Raw genomic sequence first — 11909 nt, 5'->3', positions numbered from 1 at the left:
TACATTGTCTCTACTTTTATTTCACTGCTGAATAATGCTACATTGTATTATTATACTTCAATGTATTGAGCCATTATTCTGTTTTTATACACTTAGATCAGTTTTTATTTTTGCTATTACAATGTTTGTTGTTGTTGTTGTTGTATGTGGTGTTTTTTTTTTTTTAAATTGAAGGTCCCTTACTGGTCCTGTTTCCATGAGTGCCAAGACCAGGGGAAAAGGAGACGGGAACCAGGTGGCACAAGGAAGGGTCATCTCCACACATTCCATTTATACACAGAACTAAACAGACAAGCACAGAGTCACTATTGTGGTTAGAAGTTGGCAGCATGGGAAAAGGGAGGAACAGGCGGGGAACTGGGGTGTCGTTAAAAAATACAGCCCCCCCAAACTGGGGTGCCTGGGGGGAACTTGGTCTGCTTCAACCCAAGAGGAATCAGAAGATCAAAAGTAGTCTGGGAAAGCCAGAACCATCAGGGATAGAGGGAGGAGGAAGGTCCAGGGGGTGAGGGGGCTGTTTGGCAACTGGGGTTAAGGGATTGCCCTCCCCCTGCTGGGATCCCCCTAGCCCCTCCAGTCTGGCAGGAAGGGGGCAGCCTGCAACCCCCATGGGAAGGTCTGGGGCTGCCAGATGCTCCAGGCAGGGGGCTGGAGGTGGCTCACAAAGGCTTGCCCTCCAGAGAGATGACGGCACTGCCCCCCAGTTTCTCTGCCAGGGTGCAGCGGTCCTTGATCTCCTCGTAGCAGTTTGCTTGTAACTCATGCTTGATCCCGGTCGGCTTTTTCTTGAAGGCATCCTTGGAGCTGGCATAAATCATTTTGCTCTTAAGGGGTGCAGACTCAGGTGCCCAGAAGATAAACACCAGGTCCTCCTCCTTGCTCTCCTTGGACTCATAGGTTGCATCATAGAGGGCATAGCGGCAGTCCTTGTCTGGTAGCATCTTGACAAAGGTGGTGTAAGGGTCATCTACAGTCTGGCCCACATCACCTACCAGGATCTCCTTGCCCTCCTCGAGGATGATGTTCTTCTTGTCCTCACTCAGGCAGAAAAGTACTGCCTTCTTGCACTTCTTCACCTCCTCTGGTGTTGAAGCTTACGCACCTTCATGTCATTGAACACTTTGATGACACCCTCAGAAACTGCCATGCCAGAGGCCATGTTTCCGGAAGCAAAAGGGATATAGAAAAAAGGGTCAGAAGAGATGAGAGCCGCTGCAGCTGCTGCCGAGATCCAACTGAACCTATTTTTACTATTACAATGTTTTAATAAATATTCATGTATAACAGGTTGAGCAAATGTACAAGAGTATCTTGAGGTATATACCAAATAATGATCATTGGTATTCAGCTTCACCAAGGATATCCTTGGTATCCTAGCAAAAATCAGATGATACATTCAAAGTGGACATTTTAAGAGGAATGTAATAAAAACTATTTAATATGCATCATCAGAGTTTAGGGATGCAGGAAATAGCACAATACTCTGGAATTAGCCATAGCAGATAGCTATCACTACTCTTAAGCCTTAAGTAAGTAGCAAAGGGAGGAAGCAATTTAAAAGATTTAAAAAATGTAACTTCATGGAGAGAAATCTATGACAGGATCTATGGCATAAGGAATAGGGTACAACAAATACATGTGAGAGGGGCAACAAAATAAATGCCATGAATTCACTTCCCCTTCATCCTCCGATACTCATTTGTACCCAACTAGAAACCAAAGGACCAGGGAGCCTTTTCACATAAGGTCAGCCTCCTATGGCAAAAGTCTAGGCAAAGAAAGAGTGGATCTGGACGGATAACCAGAAAGTATCCAGCATAATAAATGCAGCAAAATTGCTTTACAAAGTAATTGTATTATTTTACATTCCTACGAGAAATATGTGAGGTTCTACATTTTCATCAATGCTTTATTTTTAAGCATTTTACTTTTTGCTAATCTGATGGACATGGAGTGATATACCATGTAAGTATGCATTGTCCTTATGTCATTTGTAGGTAAGTATCTTTTCTTATGTTTCTTAGCTATTAGTATTTCCTCCTCTCAGATTTCTTCCTCAGATCTCTTGCTCATTGTTTTTCTTAAATTTTCTTTTTTTTTTTTTTTTAAACATACCTCCAGGGATGCCTGGGTGGCTCAGCCATTGAGTGTTGGCCTTCGGCTCTGGTCCCAATACCACAGTCCTGGGATCAAGTCCCACATTGGGTTCCCTGAAGGGAGCCTGCCTCTCCCTCTACCTCTGTCTCTGTCTCTGCCTTTCCCTCTCTGTGTCTCTCATAAAATACACTTGGTTCAACTTCTGGCATCCCCAGTGGTAACTGCATAATGGCCACATATTATCCATTTTTCCTGGTCTTTTTTTTTTTAAGATTTTATTTATTAATTGAGTTGTCAAATAGCCGTACAAGAAATTATTTTGCATTAAATATGTACCTATTTGCTCTACAATTGAGCCTTGAGTCTCAAGGTGTTGAATAATAACTATGAAATAATTGGAGAAAAAGTTCAAAATCAAAAAGTACCCTACATTTCAGTGTGAGCTTTTTGAAATAAACATATCCTATTGTTTTAAGAAGACTGATCAAAGGATAATCTAATCAAAGATTTGACCACATTAAAAGATGACAGCCTTTAAAATAAATTTTGACTTCGTTTTTTACTCTCTCCCTTTGAATGTTGAGTCCTAGGTTAATGGAGAGCTGCCAGGTTGCCAGAAAAAATTGTAATAGTTCAAAAAAGTTTGCATGTAACTTTGTGGCTTGTTATTTTCAAATACATGGTTTCCTCTTTAATTAGGCTGGAAAAATGTGATCATTTTCTCATAATGAAATCTTTATCAGAAGAATATACTTAGTTGACATGAAATGTTGGGGCTCAGGAGCAAATGGTCAAGAAAGCATTCTTGAGACATCTTCGATGCAAAAAGGATGGTTTTATTAAACCAGGAGAATAGGCAGAAAAGGCTGCCCTGAGGTTATAAGGGGTGACTGATTTTATACTTTCAAGTTGGGAGGGGGTAGGGATAGCATAAGTCTCTTAAGAATTTTGAAGCAAGTTTTCCAGGATCTTGAGGGGCTAACTGTTGTTTACCATCTAAAACCTTAGTCATGAGACCCTTCAGATGTATATCAGTTAACCATATGCTAGCAAGATATTTATTAACATATATCTAGGAGGGGAGGGAGTATGGGGATAAAGGAAGTTTCCAAAGGAATTTTTTACAGGTCTTGGGGGTTGGGCTAATGTCAACAAGGTGGCCTTTTGCCTCTAGCAAAATACTAACATCGAGGCAGCTAAGCTCCATGAAGAAGGTCACTCTGCCTGTCTCAAATTCTTGTCAATATGCTATACGTTGTAAAGAAGTTGTAATTTTTTTTCTTTTGCCTTTGTTCTCCATATTATAAGTATTTCAGATTATTTTAAAAGAGTTATTTGCCTATGCCTTGAAAGCATCACCATATTATGTTTTAAATATCAATGCTACACAACTGATTGAACACTACATCTGAGACTAATGAAGTACTGTATTTTGGCTAACTGAATTTGAATTTTTAAAAAGGAAATGACTATCAATGCTACAATTAAAGTCAGAGAGTGAAATATTTTATCAGGAAATCCTGGAAAGTAGCTGTGACAAAGAAAAAAGCAATGAAAATAATAACAACTAAGAGAGCTGAAGTATCTAGTGTAGCTAAAGCAACTTTAGAGGGAAATTTTTTATCTATAATTAAAAATAAAAACAGACATCCATTAAATAACAAACAAATAATTAGAAAATCAATAAGGTCAATAATTGGTTCCTTAATAAGACTACTAAAATTGATTTAAAAAAAATCTTCACGATATTCAGCAAGGAAAAGCAAAAAAAAAGCATAGATTTCCAATACCAACATTGAATGAAACATTGTAACTATAGATTCTACAAAACTTTAAAAGAATATAAAAGATATTCTGAATACTTATGCTTATAAATTTTGCAATTCTGACAAAATAGAAAAAAAAAATGTTTTTAAATCAATTTACTAGGGTTCCTGGGTGGCACAGTCAGTTAAGTTTCTGCCTTCTGCTCAAGTCATGATCTCAGGGTCCTGGGATCCAGCCCCACCTGGGTCTCCCTGCTTAGCTGGGAGCCTGCTTTTCCCTCCCTCTACCCCTCCCCACCTCCTGCTCATGCTGTCTCTCTCTCTCTCAAATAAATAAATAAAATCTTTTTTAAAAAAGAAAGAAAAATCAATTTATTGAAATTACTGAAATTAATGCAATAAGAATAGATTATCAAGGGGGTGCCTGGGTAGTTTAGTTAAAAATCAATTTACCCTCTCTGTGTCTTAATATGGCTTAATACACGCAGGCCATATTAAGCATCTGCCTTCCACTCAGGTCTTGATCCTGGGATCCTAGGATCCAGCCCCATATCAGGCTCTCTGCTAAGCAGGACTCTGCCCCTTCCCCCTGCTTGTGTGCTCTTGCTCTCTCTGTCTCTTTCTCTTGCTCTCTCAAATAAATAAAATATTTATTTTAAAAAAGGATAGGTTATCAGAATAGATCTATATGGATTCAATAAACAGAATTTGGAATTTAAAACCTTCACAAAACTGAGATTGCTTTGCTGGTAAATTCTATCAAAAATTTAAAGAAGGAATAATGCCAGAAGAAAAGGAGAAAACATTTACCAACTCATTTTATGACAGCAGCATAATTTCTGATAAAGAACATTATCAGAAAAGAAAATTACAAATATCTCTCATGAATATAGGCCCAAAATTCCATAATTAAATATTGGCAAATTAAATCTAGAAATATACTAAAAAGAATAAAACATAATGGCAAAGTGGAATTTACCCTAGAAATGCAATATTTATTGATTTAATACTTAAAATCAATAAATATAATTTATGACATTAACAAATAAGAGGAGAAAAATCACAAGATATAGATACTGAAAAAACATTTGGCACTATTCAATATCCATTTATGATTTAGAAAACACTCTTAGCAAATTAGAGATAAAAGAAAACTTAAAGCTATGAAAGTAATCTATATTAATTAATTATAATGAATATTATTGCTTAAATATTGAAAGCTTTCTCCCTGTAATCTGGAATAAGACAGAAATAATTTCTCTCACACAGTTCTACTGAATATTTTACTAGAGGTCCTAGTCAATTCAATAAGGAAGTAAAATAAAAGCATTATGTTAAGATTGAAAAGAAAAAAGTGAAATTGTTTTTATTTAAGGATTGCATGATTATCTACATAGAAAATCATGAAGAATATATTAAAAACTACAACTAATAAATTTAGCAAAGCCATAGGATACAAATAGAAAAATTCAATTGTATTTCTATATACTAGCAATGAACAATTGTACAATGAAATTAAAGTACAATAGTATTTACAATGCATGCTAAAATCTACTCAGTGATGAATTTAACAAAATCATGAAAGACATCTGCAAAAAAAGTATTGCTGAGAGACATTTAAAAGGGCTTAGAAGTCTAAAGACATACCATATTTTTGAATTCAGAAGATTCAGTATTCGCAGGATGTCATTTGTCCCTAAATCAAGTGCACTCTGGAACAAAGTCTCAGCATGATTTTTTTTTTTTTTTGGTGGAATTCTCAAATTTATTCTACAGTTTATTTGAAAATGAAAAAAAGAAAAACCTAGAATAGCCAAATCTATCTTGGAAAAGGAGGACTGTTATTAGAGGGATACATGACTTCAAAATTTATCCTAAAGCTAGGATAAATTGTAGTTTATCCATGGAATATGATATTGGCAAAAGAATAGAGAAATATACAAACAGAAAAGAATAGAGATTCCAGTAATAAACCTACACATTTATGGCCAGATGATGTTCACCAAAGAAGCCAAAGCAATTCAATAAGGAAATGAAAGTCTTTCAACAAATTGTTCTGGAAAACAATGGATATCTCTTATCTACATATTTTGACCTCATACCACATACAAAAATGATGCATGATGCATCTTGGATATAGAAAGTAAACTAAATCTATAAACCTTCTAGAAAAAAAAAAGAAATATACAGATTTTGTGTAATGTTGGGATAGGCAGAAATTTCTTAGAGAAGAAACAGAAAATTCTAATCATAAAGCAAAGAAATGTTAAAGTTGAATCCATCAAAATTTAGAAACTTCTGCTCATGAAAAGGAATAAAAGTCTAGGAAAATATATCGGGCTGCCCTGGTGGTGTAGCGGTTTAGTGCCACCTGCAGCCCGGGGCGTGATCCGGGAGACCCTGGATCGAGTCCCACATTGGGCTCTCTGTGTGGAGCCTGCTTCTCCCTCTGCCTGTGTCTCTGCCTCTCATTCTCTCTCTGTGTCTCAATAAATAAATAAATAAATAAATAAATAAATAAATAAATCAATCAATCAATCTTAAAAAAAAAAGACTAGGAAAATATAAACTATACTATGGGAAGATATTTATGATCCATGTATCTGACTTAAATCTAGAATATACACAGAACTCCTGCAACTCATTAGATTAAAAAAAAAATCCTTCCCCTTTAATACCATAGTAACCTAAAAGGAAAAAGATAAGCCTAACTGTTGATGAAGATGTGGAGCAACCAGACTCTCACATATTTCTGACAAGAATGTAACATAGTAAAACTATTTTGGAAATCCTAGCACCTTCTTAGAAAGTTAAACATATCTACCTTACAAGCTAGGATTTCCACTTTTAGACATTTATCTAGATAAATGAAATAATATATTCACAAAAGCCTTTATAGCAGGTTCTATTTTTGTTATAATAACCAAAAACTGGAAACAACGTGTTTTTCATCAGTAGAAGAGCTGATAATCAGTGATCTATTCATACAATAGAAAACTACTGAACAATAAAAATGAACAAAGTAATGATATTTACAAATACATGGGTGAGTCTCTTAGAACATTTTGCTGAGTGGAGAGAAAAAAAAACCTTACAAACAACAGTGCATACTTTATGATTCCATCTATATGAAGAGCTAGAACAGGCAAAACTAAGCTATGATGATAAGAATGTTAAAAACCAGAAACAGGTCAAAAAATGGAGTTGCTTTTGCTAAGCTCCACATCACCAAACTGAAACTTAACTCAATTACAGTCTCAGTTCTCCCAGAAATGGAATCTTACACACATACTCCCACCAAACACTACCTTGGCTTAAAAAACAAACTTATTTTCTCACAAGTCTGCAAGGTAGAAGTCTGATATCAAGGTGTCAAAGAAATGGAATTTTTTTAAACTTTTTTTTAAGATGTTATTTATTTATTCATGAGAGACACAGAGAGACAAGCAGGCTCCCTGCAAGGAGCCTGATGTGGGACTCGATCCCAGGACCCCAGGATCCCGACCTGAACCAAGGGCAGATAATCAACCGCTGAGCCACCCGGGTGTTTCAAGAAATGGAATCAAAACAATCAGGAATTGCTTAGCATAATATTCTTTTTTTTTTTTTTTTCATGCTGTAGAATGGTTTGTTGCCTTTGCCAATAACAAAAATGTTGGAGAGTCTGGTGGCAAAGCTGTTGCCATGGGCATCTTTCACATGAACTACATCAAAAGAACCAGGGTGTCTCTCCCGGTTGGTGATCACACCAATTCTTCCCAGGTTGGCACCTCCAGTCACCATACACAGATTACCAGTATCAAACTTGATGAAATCCATAATCTTTCCAGTCTCCAAATCAATCTAAATGGTGTCATTCACCTTGATGAGGGGATCAGGATAGTGGATGGTGTGAGCATCATGAGTCACCAGATGAGGGATTCATTTTGTTCCCACAAAGATATTTCTCACTTTGCACAACTTATACTTGGCCTCCTCAGATGTAATCCGATGAAAAGCAAAGCGACCCTTGGCGTTATAGATTCGACGGAAATTCTCCCCAGTCTTGTCAATGCTGATGACATCCATAAAACCAGCAGAGTAGGTGATATCAGTTCAGACCTTGCCATCAATCTTAATAAAATGCTGCATACAGATCTTCTTCACTTCATCCCCTGTTAGGGCATACTTAAGTCTGTTCCTTAGGAAAATGATGAGAGGAAGACATTCTCTCAGCTTATGGGGGCCAGTAGATGGGCGAGGGGCAAACACACTGGTCAGTTTATCCAGCATCCAGTGCTTTGGAGCTGCTACACACTTCAGATGCTTCTTGGGACCACGAGCCATGGCTGCACTAGGCACGAAAAGAGGACCGCCTCCTAGCATAATATTCTTGTTCCTCCTTCTTTCTACCTACAAGTCTTTGATTTTGTATGGCTCCTCAGAGGTTCTTTCTATGTGCTAGATTCGATGCTGCCTAATTCTTGAATCATTGAATAAAGCCAATGAGATATTTAAAATTCACTTGGATTTTGTTTTTTAACAGTCTTGTGGTAGTAATAGGACTTGAAGGAAACATCTGACTACTTCAGGGACAAGAAGAAACACAGGCATTGTTACCTTCAGACCCTTTGAGTTCTTTCTTCTGGTTTCCAAGGGTCACGGGTAAGTTCTCAGATCTGAGCTCTGCTCTCTTTGTGTTGAGCTCCTGAGCTAATTGGTTTTCCAGTCCAGACTTAATGGGTCAGTCTAGACTGACAGAAGACTCTAACAGATCACTGTGAGTCCTTAACCCTTGGTTAGTCCAGGTTCCAGTCTAGGGCTTAGCAGATAGCATAAGCTGGCAGACAATTTCACCCAGAACCTTGAGTATTTGGCTTGGCAACCATCAGGTCAGGGGTACCAATAATATGTCTGGACAGAAAAGTAGATTGGACATGATTTGCAGCAAGGATCCTACCAACTCTTGCCAGTTTTCAAGGGAATTATCTGTCTTCTTTCCTTTGGGCTATCCTTAAATTTGCTCTGGGGCATCCCGGGTGGCTCAGCGGTTTAGCGCCTGCCTGCAGCCCAGGGCGTAATCCTGGAGACCTAGGATCGAGTCCCACATCTGGCTCCCTGCATGGAGCCTGCTTCTCCCTCTGCCTGTGTCTCTGCCTGTGTCTCTGCCTCTGTGTGTGTGTCTCTCAGGAATAAATAAATCTTAAAAAAAAAATTTGCTCTGGATCTCAGGATGGTGGTATCCTTAGCACTCTCTTTAGAGTGCTTGAGTATCTTGAGTCTGAGGAGTTGTTCAATACTGGCAAAAATATTTATTCTTTGTCCTAGATGAACCTGAGAAGATATTTGAAAGGATTTTTGTAAGTACTTCTATGGCCAGAAGTTGGCTAAATTGGAAGCCGATATTCAGAGCTTGACAGGAACTATGTTTTAGGCCTTTATTCCTAAGATATGTGAAAGTATATACCCAAAGGGAAAGAAAAACATTCCAAAAACAAACAGCTCTAAATCTAGAACATAGGAATCTTTGGGTCTCCATTTTATTTGGAGATCTTCTCCCTGATGTAAAGAGGCAAACTGAAGGTAATGTAGTTGGATGGGTGGGTCAGCCTATAATGCCATTCAGGTTGTAACCCAATTCCATGAGGGTTTAAGTACAACTGTCCATATCTTATAAATGGAGTCTTTACAAAAACAAAAATTCAGGTCCTGAAGCAATTCAAAGTCCACCTATCCCTTTAACCAATCCCCAAACCTTCTCTATTCACCTCATAACGCTTGTAAGTATTCTAAAATTCTGGTTTTAGGAAATGAAAATCCCTCTTGCAGGAACTTGCGTTCTTTCACAGTGACTTTGAGATGTCAATGTTCTACCTGGTTTTCTCCAGGAACTCTTATCTAGGCCATCTCTGAAATGCAAACTTCAAGGAGGTAATTCTTATCAAAAGGCAAAAAAGGGGGAGTTGGCAGTACTCTTTGGAAAATAGGCAAATGAAAATCTTAAGTGTCTTCTCCACAAATATCAACAAGAAGCGTTACCATCTGAGCAGGTAACTTTAACTTATTCCAACTGCCAGAAACACAGCTTGGATTTGACTATCATTTGTAAACTAGTGAATTTGGTATTATTGTACTTGACACATGGCTGAAGTTTTAAAACAAAAGCTATAAATCTCTGTTTGTGCCTGTCTCTATAGTCAGATACTTATGTATGTGCATTATAGTTTGTGATGTTTTTCTACCTCTGAATGATATTGCCAAAATTAATTTGTAAAGGAGCTCTATTTAATTAGCTAAAAGAAAAATAAGCATTTGTCAAATTAACTATTTCTCAGAGTAACGAAACTAACCCAAATGATTTTCAAGTTTATATGGTCTGGGGTAATCTTTGATAAATAAAAGCTAATTTCAGTTCATTGGCTTAATTAAAATATAAATGTCTTCAAAGCAATCAGCATTAACTATAATGTGGAACTACAACTTAAAATTTACCTGGATTTACTAGATAAATAAGATTATGTTACTACAAAATTTGTCAGCAAGAAAAAAATTACTATATCCCTACATTTTCTTGAATGCCTTGTGAAATTTTCATGAGTAATCTAAATATTTAAAAATAAGCAATATAAAGAGAGGTAAGTGGAATAACAGTTTTTAGGTGAACTTTTCAGCAATTATGTTTTATGATATATCTATTTAAATAGATTCCAAAATTTTTGCCAACCTGAAAACTTAAAGTTATACTATGGTAAGCCAAATGATGGATATTTATTCAATGTCTACATCATTTCCAAAAAACATAAAACACTGAAATATTAATTACTGAATATAGATTTATCCACTGTGGCTTCCTTTCACAAAAGAACTAAAGATATTTGGGTCTATTAGTAAACATATTTTGTATCACATTGAACATTTACTATCAGGAAGAACATACTTCTAGAAATTATGAAATACATCAACAGGTTTGCCAATCTACAGAATGGTAGTATAAAAGTCAACAATTGCTTACTTCTTACTTTTCACTTCAAATTAAGGATTCTAAGGATTAATGATTCTAATTGATACATAACTAAAACTACTTAGAAATAATAATGGAGAAAGGAGACATCTGTGTAATGGAAAATAAAATGGTTGTTTCAGAATTAAAAAAAAAAAAAAAGTTAGGGCCCACTCTGAATGGATGTAAAAAAGTTATGGAAGAAGCTTTAGGAAGGAAATTTTATGTATAATTAAGATGGCTAAGATTGGAATGGATTTAAGTTTGTTTTCTGTTCTTGTTGTTTTAATGAGTTTTCTTTTTTTTCTTTTTTTTTCTTTTTTTTATTTTTTTTTTAATTTTTTTTTTAATGAGTTTTAATATCAAAAGTACACTGGTGCAAAATTAGAATTTGGCTTTCTCTCTGCTAAAAGGACAAAATTTTCTGGACTTTTTTAGTCTGCTTTTGTTTGTTTTGTTTTGTTTTGTTTTGTTTAAGGTTTTATTTATTTATTCATGAGAGACTGAGAGAAAAAGAGAGAGAGAGGCAGAGATACAGGCAGAGGGAGAAGCAGGCTCCATGCAGGGAGCCCAATGTGGGACTCTATCCCAAGAGTCCGGGATCATGCCCTGGGCCAAAAGCAAGTGCTAAACCACTGAGCCACCCAGGGATCCCTTTGGACTGCTTTTGATTAGAGATTATAAAAGCTTCTTTACCTTGTAAGTAATTTGCCTAGACAGCAAAGATTTTGTGTTTTAGCAAAGTAATTTACTGTGCTTCACACTGTCTTCATCAGGTCTTTAATTATGTAAGAAAACCCAATCTTCTCAATATTGAAAGAGTTAAGTATTCACAACAGTGTTACCTTTTGTATTTGACTTTAATATCTTATGTTGTCACTTTGGTTAAATAGGTAATTACTTTTTTTCATAATGATCTGTGATCCTGTTTAGTCAGATATTCAAATCTTTTGATGTTTTGACAACTTCCCCAAATCAAACTCTTAATGGAGTCTTTTCAGCTTCAAAGTAACTTTGAGATTTTCCACATTCCTTGGAAAATGGTCCCTGGAAACACTTAATATGAG

At 36.3% G+C, this 11909-nt stretch overlaps 2 pseudogenes; both read right to left on the bottom strand.

Annotated features, from left to right (window-relative positions):
* Window positions 1-448: 448 nt before the first annotated feature.
* Window positions 449-1174, bottom strand: LOC140621006 (cofilin-1 pseudogene; annotated as a pseudogene).
* Window positions 1175-7445: 6271 nt separating this feature from the next.
* Window positions 7446-8215, bottom strand: LOC140606099 (small ribosomal subunit protein eS4-like; annotated as a pseudogene).
* Between the last annotated feature and the right edge of the window lie 3694 nt (window positions 8216-11909).

This window comes from Canis lupus, chromosome 1, assembly GCF_048164855.1.
Source record: "Canis lupus baileyi chromosome 1, mCanLup2.hap1, whole genome shotgun sequence".
NCBI classification, from domain to species: domain Eukaryota; kingdom Metazoa; phylum Chordata; class Mammalia; order Carnivora; family Canidae; genus Canis; species Canis lupus.
Note: the sequence above shows the minus strand (reverse complement) of the source record. Positions and strands in the feature narration are given on the sequence as shown.